The sequence below is a fragment of the Trichechus manatus genome, unplaced genomic scaffold (assembly GCF_000243295.1).
Source record: "Trichechus manatus latirostris isolate Lorelei unplaced genomic scaffold, TriManLat1.0 scaffold00021, whole genome shotgun sequence".
In the NCBI taxonomy this organism is placed as follows: Eukaryota; Metazoa; Chordata; class Mammalia; order Sirenia; family Trichechidae; genus Trichechus; species Trichechus manatus.
In genome coordinates, this window is record NW_004443957.1 from 10,405,346 (window position 1) to 10,413,942 (window position 8,597).

General features: G+C 41.4%; 1 long non-coding RNA gene and 10 other non-coding genes across 13 annotated transcripts; all 11 read right to left on the reverse strand.

The window, feature by feature from the left end:
- Nucleotides 1–2,058: 2,058 nt before the first annotated feature.
- LOC111819916 (uncharacterized) lies at nucleotides 2,059–8,445 on the reverse strand. Of its 3 annotated transcripts, XR_002823483.1 has the most exons (13): nucleotides 8,332–8,445; nucleotides 7,677–7,729; nucleotides 7,450–7,481; nucleotides 7,211–7,248; nucleotides 6,686–6,715; nucleotides 6,365–6,409; nucleotides 6,052–6,089; nucleotides 5,846–5,871; nucleotides 5,607–5,662; nucleotides 5,232–5,261; nucleotides 4,999–5,041; nucleotides 4,746–4,817; nucleotides 2,059–2,117 (listed from the first exon to the last, which is right to left on the reverse strand). It is a non-coding gene; the product is annotated as an uncharacterized LOC111819916 (long non-coding RNA). The 3 variants fall into 3 exon arrangements; XR_002823482.1 differs by lacking the exon at nucleotides 2,059–2,117 and having other exon boundaries at nucleotides 4,692–4,817; XR_002823484.1 differs by lacking the exons at nucleotides 2,059–2,117; nucleotides 4,999–5,041 and having other exon boundaries at nucleotides 2,164–4,817.
- LOC111819926 (small nucleolar RNA SNORD81) lies at nucleotides 4,886–4,962 on the reverse strand. The gene has a single exon (XR_002823495.1). It is a non-coding gene; the product is annotated as a small nucleolar RNA SNORD81 (small nucleolar RNA).
- On the reverse strand, nucleotides 5,106–5,182 carry LOC111819928 (small nucleolar RNA SNORD47). The gene has a single exon (XR_002823497.1). It is a non-coding gene; the product is annotated as a small nucleolar RNA SNORD47 (small nucleolar RNA).
- On the reverse strand, nucleotides 5,491–5,573 carry LOC111819931 (small nucleolar RNA snR60/Z15/Z230/Z193/J17). Its single transcript, XR_002823500.1, has one exon. It is a non-coding gene; the product is annotated as a small nucleolar RNA snR60/Z15/Z230/Z193/J17 (small nucleolar RNA).
- Nucleotides 5,730–5,807, reverse strand: LOC111819927 (small nucleolar RNA SNORD79). The gene has a single exon (XR_002823496.1). It is a non-coding gene; the product is annotated as a small nucleolar RNA SNORD79 (small nucleolar RNA).
- Nucleotides 6,161–6,225, reverse strand: LOC111819935 (small nucleolar RNA SNORD78). Its single transcript, XR_002823504.1, has one exon. It is a non-coding gene; the product is annotated as a small nucleolar RNA SNORD78 (small nucleolar RNA).
- On the reverse strand, nucleotides 6,483–6,546 carry LOC111819930 (small nucleolar RNA SNORD44). The gene has a single exon (XR_002823499.1). It is a non-coding gene; the product is annotated as a small nucleolar RNA SNORD44 (small nucleolar RNA).
- LOC111819934 (small nucleolar RNA SNORD77) lies at nucleotides 6,995–7,059 on the reverse strand. The gene has a single exon (XR_002823503.1). It is a non-coding gene; the product is annotated as a small nucleolar RNA SNORD77 (small nucleolar RNA).
- LOC111819940 (small nucleolar RNA SNORD24) lies at nucleotides 7,313–7,397 on the reverse strand. Its single transcript, XR_002823509.1, has one exon. It is a non-coding gene; the product is annotated as a small nucleolar RNA SNORD24 (small nucleolar RNA).
- LOC111819937 (small nucleolar RNA SNORD75) lies at nucleotides 7,556–7,617 on the reverse strand. The gene has a single exon (XR_002823506.1). It is a non-coding gene; the product is annotated as a small nucleolar RNA SNORD75 (small nucleolar RNA).
- On the reverse strand, nucleotides 8,034–8,111 carry LOC111819929 (small nucleolar RNA SNORD74). The gene has a single exon (XR_002823498.1). It is a non-coding gene; the product is annotated as a small nucleolar RNA SNORD74 (small nucleolar RNA).
- Nucleotides 8,446–8,597: the final 152 nt, after the last annotated feature.

Sequence of the window (8,597 nt, forward strand, 5' to 3'; positions counted from 1 at the left end):
TTTTTTTTGGACCCAGTCATTTGGTGGGAGTTACAAGACCATGGCAAGAAAGGCCATATGAAAGGGATCAGTCACACTACACCAGATATCAAGAATTATAAAGCTATAGTGATAAATATAGTACTGGTGCAAGAACAGACAAGTTGATCAATGGAACAGATTAGAGACAGAAACAGACCCCTATATACATGGAAATTTAATTACTGAGATGACGAATACCTGCAGGACACATTATACAAACTTAGGTCATTTGCCCCTGTCTTACAGTCATTTAGAGGTAGAGTCTAGAATACATGGTATAGAATTCCAGTTTGCCTGAGATTATGTACTAAATCAAGGACAGAAGCCTCATTGCTAGACCTGTCTAACTGTTCCATATCTAGTGGGGTTGCGTTTGACCAATTACCTAATAGCTCAGTTATACAAAGTACATCAGAGCCTTGGATTCAATGCCTGGAAGAAAGGCAACAAGACCTTGTAAAGCAAGAACAAGTAAATCAAGGTGTGTGAAAAACTTGATATCATTACTTCAGAGAACAGCAAATTTCTTTAGAGACTTTGTTCTCACTGTTATGAGAAACATTATTTTGTCATTGTATAAAAGGTATCTTTTCCACCATACTACCATGGGTGGCGCAAATGGTTAAGTGCTGGACTATTAACCTAAAGGTTGGCTGTTCAAACCCACACAGTGGCAGCTTGTAAAGCCTGGCAACCTGCTTCCAAAAGCTCACAGCCTTGAAAACCGTATGGAGTGCAGTTTTACTATGCACACATGGGGTCATCATGAGTCAGAATCAACTTAACAGTAACACCCAATACTTGTTAGGTGTTGAGTCAGTCCCGACTCATAGTGTACATGAGTACATGTACAATAGAACAAAACATTGCCAGGTCCTGCGTCATCCTCATATAATTGTTGCTATACTTGAACTCATTGTTGGAGCCACTCTTTTAATCCATCTTGAGGAAGAGGGTCTTCCTCTTTTTCATTGACCCTCTACACATGATGTCCTTCTCCAGGAATTGATCCCTCCTGATAAAATGTCCAAAGTAAGTAAGACAAAACTCTTGCCATCATCGCTTCTAAGGAACATTCTGGCTGTACTTCTCCCAAGACAGATTTGTTCATTCTTCTGGAAATCCATGTTATATTCAATACTTACACCCTAAAAATGAATAAGGCCATCTTGCACTAACCTAAAAAATAAACATAAACATATGCCTGCAAACAGTAAGAAAAGCCTGTTCTTCAGCCTTACAGTGTCTCAGGTCTTTTCTTCAGGACTATAACAAACATGATGTCATATGAAAGCACCTAGTACAAAGCCTGCTGTATACGAAGTACCACATAAAGGTAGCTATTATTAGCGTGTAATATTCCTTTTTCCAGACATTATTCCAAAATGTAAAAATGGCATGGTGGGGGCATCTGACCTCCTCTAACTTCACGAGGGGAAAGAATCACCATCAACATTAGCCCAAGGCTGATTCCTATGAGGCAAAGGTCAAACATACCTCCACCCTCCAGCCTTTTCACCAATTCTGACACCAGCCATCCCACCCACGGCAACCTCTACTCCTCTGCTAGGCCCCACAGAGCTCACAGACAACACTCCCAATTATAGTGTTTATTAGGGTTATTAGGGAAGTAACAAGTTATAATTCAGGATCAGGAACGACTCAGGATATAGTTCTTCAATCAATACAGTTCTCAGCCATGCCTGCAAGCAGGCCTCTTTCTGGCCCTTGGCCTGGCCTCTGCCCTGCTCACGGAAGTGTTACAAAGTTCTTTTGCTCCGCCAATAAATGCCTGGGGGCAGCCCACTCCACCAGTAAGGTTTAGTCCAAAGGCACTCAACTCCCTCACTCCATGGGTCAGCACACCCACTGTAGCCACCTTGCTTCATGGGCCAGGAAGCCCACCACACGCATCTCACACTGGTCTCCTGGTTCTGCTGCCACCATTTCCCTGTGTTACAACTCTGTCTGTCTCCTGGGTCTAGGAGATTCTCAGCGCAGGGACCCCAGGTCCAAAGGACGTGCTCCATTCCCATCTCTTCTTCTTGGTGGTAGTGCGGTCCCCTTTCTGCTCTGGGATTGGCTCTCTTTTAAGCCTACCAGGATGACAAAACAGACCAATCCCCTCGTTAGGGTTCCATACACCTTATTTGCGTGGTCCCACCCTCACAGGGATTCCATGCACCTTATTTGTATTATTAGTAAGCTGTCCAACCGTTTGGTGAGCCACAAGCACCTTGTTTGCATGGTCCTACCCAATCACTAAAAACCATGAATGGCTAAAAGGGCCATATTAAGTAATTCACTGCAATGCACAAAGTCACCTTGAAAATATGTAATAACCCTCAACTAGTTTTATGGCTGCAACAATGGGTTTGAACATAGCCAACGATTGTGAAGATGGCAAAGGACTAGGCAGTGTTTCATTCTGTTGTACACAGGGTCACTATGAGTAGGAACCAACTCAATGGCACCTAACAGTTTTATGTTCAGATCAACAATGTGAAACTGGAAAGCTTATTGCAGAATAAAGCTGGTGTGTGTTAGCTGTCCCTTCTAAATACATCAGCACCCAACACCTTTTCACGCCTCCACTGTCAGTTTCAGAACTCCTGCTGTAAATACAGCAATAGCTTCCTAATGATCTTCTTGCTTACATCCTTGCTGCTCAGCAGTCTATCGTCCTTTTAAAAACGCAGGTCAGATCATGTCACCCCTCTGCTCAAAACCCTCATTGTTTCATGAGTCTCAGAGAAATGACCCTGCCACTTGCTAGACTTATCGCCTCCTACTCGCTTCACTCCCTCTGGTCCATTCACAGGAGTCCTTACTTTTCCTGGTTCTCAACAGGCGTGTTTCCTGAGGCAATTTTTTCCAATTGCTGCATTGTTCACTCCCTAATAAACTCAAATGACCTCTTCTCAGTGCAGATTTCCAACAACCATATTCAAGTGTACCAAACCAAACCTATTGCTATAGATTTACTCAGTGACCCTGTAAGAGTACATTTGCCCTAGTTTCCAAGACTATGTTTACAGAAGCAGACTGCTGCATCTTTCTCCCGTGGGGCGGCTGATGGGTTCAACCGCCGCATTTTAGTTAGCAGCTGAGTGCTTAACCATTGCACCACCAGGGCTCCTTCCATTCCGAGCGTAAGCCCACTTTTTTCTATGTAGCACTTATCTAATATGCTATTCTTTTTTTGTCCCATGAGGGCAGAAATTTTGTGTACGTTGCTAGCTGTATCTAATCCCAGCACATTAACAATGGCACATATGGGTGCTCAATATTTATTGGGTTAATTATTAAATGATTGACTAATACATGCTACTATGGAATAAAGGCCAGGCGAACTGCTTCCATGATTACAACCAAGAAAATCCTATGGACTTTGACAGTATCAAAGCTCCAAAACACAAGACTGAAGAACCAAAAGATCTGAGGGAAAAAAAAAAAACCCAAACCCGTTGCTGTCAAGTCGATTCCAACACATAACGACCTTATAGGACAGAGAACTGCCCCACAGCGTTTCCAAGGAGAGCCTGGTGGATTTGAACTGACCTTTTGGTTAACAGCTGTAGCTCGTAACCACTATGCCACCAAAGTTTCCCTGGAGAAACTTTGGGTACAAAGATCAACTGTGGTACCCGCCCTGGAGGAGATGCTAGTTTGGTAAATGCATACAAGTTATATTGATATAGGATAATTACATTCAAGGATGCCCTGAACCCAACCTAACCAATAGTAAAGGCCTCCTGAACCAGATACTCCCTCAGATGTTTGCAGCACAAGTTCAGTTTTGAAGATTGCTTGGGATGAACAGATAATTTAACATCTAGTCAGCACAACATGCCAAACCAGATTCTTGGACTAAGAGGAAGCATAAAATTTTCAAGTGTAGATAGAACCCTTTTAAATGGCTAAACCTACAGCCTTTGTAAGATCAGAAATTATCTTAAAAGCTGTGAAATGGTGTATGAAGGATAAACATGCACCAGTTTTAACTATGGAATCCAGTTTGAGAACTACATTGAAATCGTGTGTGCTTAACAGGACATGCCATTAGCTAAACAGATCACGTATCATACAACAACCTGCCAGTTCTGAGGTGGGGCTGCTAGTCAATAAAGTTATTTTCCTTCAACTTCATGGGGTCTCATTTAGTAAATGGGAGCCTTAAGGGGCTAAATCAAACTAGTTACCTGTGGCACTACATCCCAAACCAGTGCCCAAATCAGTAATGCTCTCCCCACTCTCCCAATCTATTATCAAACTAGATTTTCCATTTTAAGTATATCAGCACCCATTTTTTGTGTATACTTATTCAATTAGCCATGTAATCAAGGCTGCACTGAAGTACAGCATCTCAAGAATGAAAAAAGCTACAGGTAGTCATTTCTCTGGATAAAATGCACTTTTCAAGCAGACACGGTACAAAGTACTTATATAATAAACCTTTTTAATTAGTAACAATGAAACCATTGCTAAAGGGTCTTAATGATTTGTCAGCTGAGTAGAGAACTAAGTAGATATTAGACTCAAGAAGTGACACTTACTGAGACCATTTTCCCTCTATAACGTAAGAGACCATCTTCCTTCTATACCCTAAATCAATATTAGATAATATTCCTCCCTGTCCCCACCTGATATAATTGAAATAAGCACTTTTCCAGATGTTTTACAGGAATTTATTAAAATTACTCAAAAACAAAAACCAAACCCACTGATGTTGAGTGGGATTGACTGGAACAGGCTGCTTGCTCTTATCCCATGAGCATTCCCATCCATCCAGTTGTCTGCAAAAAACAAAGATGCCAGTTTTAGTCACCCATCCAGATTTCAACTTAATGCTGTTGGGGGTACACAGAATATCAGATGTTATCACCATCATCAACTAATCAGTGAGAGAGTTCAAGTTGGGGTGGATCATCATTTATTCTGTACTAAGCAAACAGGGCTGACATTTTCATGCCTCACCTTTCAATAAGAAGATAAATAGTTGCTGCTGTCATCCTACATCCTATGAACAAAAATTATTTTAATTGTAGCAAAAAACTTTACTGTGATGCTTTCATTAATAAAGTAACCTCAGAATTAAAATGGAACGGTTTTTGGATGATATCATTATACTTCATTTGGCAGAATCATTACATCACTGGTTAATTTAATACATATACAGGCCACAAAAACAAGATGTTTTTTAAACTAACCTGCATTCCTCCAAATGTGAATTCCAAATCCTGAAATTGAAACAGTTCTGAGTTAACACATTTGTATAAAGTCATAGTGATCCAAGCCCATTGACAGAATTGATTCTGACTCACAGTGACCCGGTAGGACAAAGTAGAACTGCCCCCACAGGGTTTCCAAGGAACGCCTGGTGGTAACCACTGTGCAACCAGGGCTCCACTATAATCCAACGTCCTGGCTAAATTCCCCTTACAGAAGTATAAACTGGATTGTTTCAGCCTGATACGTCAGATAGGAGCGAAAGACATAGTGTTGTTCACCACTGTTAAGTCTGCTGAACTATGTTATCATCACTGTATCGGCTTTAACACAAAATAAATATGAAACTACTATACCTTTGGCTCAAAACTCCTTGTTCCATCCACTGCAACAAAAAGCTGACTCTACATGCCTGTAGAAATACAGTCGAATTTTAGTAACTGACAGCAATTAGGTACGCTTCTAAAGGTTTTTTGAAATACTGTTTCAGTTTTAAAAAGTTACTCTTCATTCTCTTTCAGAGAGATTCCCATTATTTAAAAACATCATTAACAGCACACTACCCAGAAATATGTAAGATCAATAAAATATATACCTTCTAAAGGTTTCCACAATCTGCACCTGAAAAAAGGGTATTTCTTTAGATACATAAGCAATTAAATCCTAAAACCCATGTAATTTTCAAAGTCTCTTCCACTGTATGGCACAAGAAAACACTCCCTCTTCCCTTAAAACAATCAAGACCAGCACGTTTCACCAACAGTGAAGATGCCAGGGGTCAGACGGTTTTGATGTTCTTACCCAAGCAGGTCATCCACGGATAAAAACGTGTACCAGAGCTAGAACAGAAAATTATTATATTACAATGCTAACCATCATTAAACTCCTCAGAATTGTTTAGCACACAGGGTTCTTCAGTGTTAAATCTGTCTACATGCTTGCTTCAGGTCAGACATTTGATCAACATCATTGTAAACCCTGTTATAAGAACATGCTCAAAGAAAACTCAGAGTTAGCATTCATTAACCAAATTTTAACAAGCTCTTAAATCATGATTAATAATTCAGTAGTTAAGGATAAGCAAATCTTGAGCCTACTGTAAAACAATACTCACCAAAAAAATAAAGATTGTCCAGACAAGTTAATGACCCAGGTCCTCCTGAAAAATAAAAAGTAGTTTTTATAGTAGCTAAAGATGGATTTTCTCTCCTAAAAATCTAACAAATGCCTGAAATCAGTTAGAGCTAATCATTAAGACCTTCATGTTCAGTCAGTATTTGCTTATCATCATACAGGCTTGTATTTACAAACAGTAGTAACAGGGCAAGTATCATCTGACGTGCAACCATTTCATATTAGAATTGCTTTCAGGGCAAAAAAAACTTGTCATGTTTGCCATGTTACCTATGTTTGCTCGGATTAGAACTCTACTTACCATTTTGACTTCCACTTGTTTGTCGAGACTCTACAAAAAAAGTTAGAATTTTTGATTAATACTGACACCTTTTTTATTCTAGGAGCGCTGGTGCCGCAGTGATTAAGTACTAATGGAAAGGTCAGTTCAATCCCACCAGCTGCTCCTTGGAGAAAGATGTGGCAATCTACACTTCCATAAAGATTTACAGCCTTGGAAACCTTAAAGGGGCAGTTCTGTCCTCTGTGGTCACTATGAGTAGAAATCAACTTACGGCAACAGATTTGGTTTTGATTATTCTATTAAAAGTAAATCAGTTTTACTAGTCCCAGATACATCAGACAAGTGGTAAATTTCTTCAAGCAATCTGCTGAACTATGCGGTCATCACAGTATCTGTTTCTTCCAGTTTCCCAACATTAAATGTAAACCATCCCAATGCATTTAATTATTAACAATGCTTTGGCTACTTGAATTCCCTTATACTATAACAACTGAAATAATGGGTGAATATAAACTATCAAAAGACACATAAAAAAGGTCTTACCTCTTTGCCTATGGCCGGAGTTTGAGGCTCTTTAACACCTGGGAAGAATAGCTCCATGTTAACTCAAGTGCAATCTCTATATCCCCCAAACACCATTTACGGTGCCTCAGTTTATTGCACATTGGTGGTAATAACTCTCATCACTCTCATGGTCAAGAGTAGCAAATAAAATGTCATCACAGTGGCACACTGACTTTCAACCAACAAATTCCTTTTGTTAGGGAATTTCAGTACCTCACCTTATCAACTGTTCTCATCCTTTGGCACGTAACTGAAAGACAAAAAATACTCAAGATGTTAAGAAATATTCTGTGCAGCAAGGTTACATCAATGCCTTAAATGTTAAGCCTCAGCACAGAATTTTTCAGAAATCCCTTCTGTCCACTACTCTTATACCATCACAGGCTTAATACCTCTAGGCAACAGATTTCTTACTTCCCACAGTACTTTCTCCTAGTTCACTTACCTGGCTGGAAGATCCCATCAAAGGCCACATTGTATCCATGACCAGCACTGTTCCTAAGGAAAAGATTACAGATTTTTAGTTTTTACCAAAAATTACCTTTAAAATTATAACTCATTTTGGGGTCATTTAAGCAAGTTGGGTTCCTCAAATACTTTATTTCATGATAGTAAACGATATATTTGATTCGTTATAAGGGAGCAGCGCACCAAGGTAAAGAACTACTAAACCTAACACTGGCGCACTGTAGACAGCAGCCATTAAGAGAACCACGTGGACTACCGCTATCTACTGCCTTCCCCGAACGCAAGGATGGGGCTGAGGCTCAGGCCTCGGATACCAATTCGGGTTGCCCGACATGCACCGCCATCAGAGCAGTTGGCATTCATCAAGTCTCAGATGTCCCTACCAACACAGGTTTCATCACAGGCAGGGCACGGAAGCAAAAGGCCTCTCCGCAAACTATCCAACAACCCAGCTAGCTGCATTTTAGGTCGCACCGGTACCCAAGGAGCAACCCCGCACCATGCGAATCTCGTGAAGCCAGCAAAGCTCGCGCCTGCCCTAGACAATGCGTCCTTAATTGTGAAGGGCTGGGGACCAAGACCCGGACGCCGGAACAAGACCCTGCTAAGCGACCGCTCAAAACAACCCATACCTATAAAACGACAACTCCCAGCCTGGAAAGACAGAAATGGCGCCCACGCGCCTGTATATAAGAGTTCTTTCTCATTACGTCATGACGTACGCTCCCCACCAGCGTCTGCGTCGGCTGCTTCCCCTCTTCTTTTAGTCTCCTCCTCCAGCCCCACCTCCTTCCCTGCACTCTAAGCCCGCCCCCTTGGCCCCGCCCCGCCGCGCTTTTGTGGGCGGGGACCACCATTGCCCGCGGGACGCAGGACTCCCGCCCTCCTCCCGACTAGG